Genomic DNA, 2,523 nt, shown 5'->3' with positions numbered 1-2,523 from the left:
TTTGGTTTTTTTTTTTTTTTTTTTTTTTAATAAAAATTGAGTCTTCATAAAACAGAATGATCTGTATGCAGAGTATGCAGTTAACCACTGCTATTCACCACCAATAACACAGATGGATCTGCCGATTTAAGTTGTGAAGCATATGGCTTTAGTAAGGAAGAAATGACAGCTGAACTAAGTATCTTTGACAGAGTAACTCTAGAAAAAGAATAAAAAGTTAGTTGCTTTGAAAATTGCCTTGCTTTCTTCAAAGCCCACACTCTTCACTTCACCCTCTGTCATCTTAATATCCATGAGTTCTGTTTCATGTAAGAAGTTTTTCATGTCTTTGTACCTTTCAAAATTATATGAGATACATGGCCAAGAGCAACTGCCAGGATTAGCATTACTGAGCACAGAACATGCTTTGTCTTTCAAGTCAGAGAAACCAATTGCTTTTACTACATTAAAAACTGACCATGGATTATATCTCTTCTTCCATTACATTTAGTCTTTCTTTTAAAACTATTAGTAGTGTATCATTTCGTTAAGGTCCAACTTGTCTCCTTAATAAAAAGCTTTCAACTGCTTCTGATTTTAAAACTTTAGGAAAGGCCTAGCTATGACTAATCATACCTAATTTCACAAGTTGCTGAAGCTATAGTTCTGTAGAAATGTTTCTGACACCTAAATATAGAACTTTTAGAATTCCTAGTTAGTTTTGATAGTCCTCTCAGCCTGAAAATTAAGAAGAGGTGACACATAACCCTAGCTTTATTCTTTTTGTGCAATAAAGAAATCAGAAATATTATACAATTTATTTTAATTGATACAGAGCAGATACTGTCATTTTTCCTGTTTCCACAGAGACTGACATATGTTCTGTTCCAATGCTACTTCAGTTAGGTAGTCATGGTTCACATTGTTGTTTATACAATAACAGCAACTAAGTTTGCAAACTGTAAAAATAGGAAAGAGCTGTGCTATTGGATATCAGCTATATATGAGGCTTTAAAACTGAATTTTGATTCTGGAATGTGAAAACACTAAGACATCATTTGTAGCAGAATGTTCCCTAATGGCAGAAAATATATAAGGACTTCTGAGAAAGTTCAGTGGCTAAAATAACACAAACATCTGGTTCTGTTTTTACACTGTCTTTTGTACAAGTTCTTTACACAAATTCTGCATTTCTAGCATGCTGTACGTGGTTAAAACTGAATTTTGATTCTGGAATGTGAAAACACTAAGACATCATTTGTAGCAGAATGTTCCCTAATGGCAGAAAATATATAAGGACTTCTGAGAAAGTTCAGTGGCTAAAATAACACAAACATCTGGTTCTGTTTTTACACTGTCTTTTGTACAAGTTCTTTACACAAATTCTGCATTTCTAGCATGCTGTATGTGCTCCAGGTATATGATGGTTTCTGCTGTAATGTGAGGGATAAAAAGGCCTCATTACTCTAAGCAATATTACAAAACTCAAGAACTCAGTTGAATTAACTTTGACTAATCCAGTACATCTATGGATTTCAAATACAGCTACCATCTAGCTGTCTATGACTAAATATAGTAGCTATTAGAAATATTATTGTAACCTGATTACAAATGAAGCACGACTAGTGTTTTATTTTTTATTGGATCAGTCTTTTACACTGTTTTGGATAGGATATAGACATGTATCTTAGAAAACTTTTTTAAAGAAGAGACATTTATTTTTAAGGTTCACAAAAAGCTTGTACTTAAGACGTAGAAGTTTGAGTCTCAGCCAGCTATTAATTTGATGGAACTATTCTTCTAGAAAGTCATTATAGTTTTGTCCTGGCTTCCCTAGATAAAAGGTTGCTCATGGTATTCACAGTGAATTATGGGAGTCCCAGAAGTATTTCAGCTTTAAATAAAGTCTTTCAAGAAAAGGAGCACAGAAAGGCACTTGGTGAAACTTCTGTGTCTAGTTTAGAAGTGTGAAAATTGTTGCTTCTGGTTTGGTACTAAAATCTGGACAAGAACCTAGATTGAAACTGCATCATTTCTTAAACATTTTCCTACTAGAAGTAAGGGGTTTGGCTCATCTCAAAGGTAAGGCGATGTAATGCTAGCATGGCAGCTGTGTGAGTGCATCAAAGCTGACATGGAGGAAAAACCAATCTGTTTGGATGATCTTGTTTTCCCCTTCATTCCATTTTCTTATTCATGAAGGAATAACAACTTTAAACTTCCCAAGAGCTTCCATTTGAACATCAAACTAATGAGCAGCATTGAAAAACCTACCTGTTTTGAGGAGGAATATTTATAGAATCATAGAATCATTTAGGTTGGAAAAGACCTCTAAGATCAAGTCCAACCATTGACCTAGCACTGCCAAGTCCACCACTAAACTATGTCCCTAAGCACCACATCTACGTTTTTTAAATCCCTCCAGGGATGGTGACTCAACCACTTCCCTGGGCAGCCTGTTCCAACGCTTGACAACCCTTTTGGTGAAGAAATTTTTCCTCATGTCCAATCTAAACTTCCCCTGGCACAACTTGAGGCCATTTC

Source organism: Aptenodytes forsteri, unplaced genomic scaffold, assembly GCF_000699145.1.
Source record: "Aptenodytes forsteri isolate BGI_AS27 unplaced genomic scaffold, ASM69914v1 Scaffold65, whole genome shotgun sequence".
Taxonomy (NCBI): Eukaryota; Metazoa; Chordata; class Aves; order Sphenisciformes; family Spheniscidae; genus Aptenodytes; species Aptenodytes forsteri.
Note: the sequence above shows the minus strand (reverse complement) of the source record.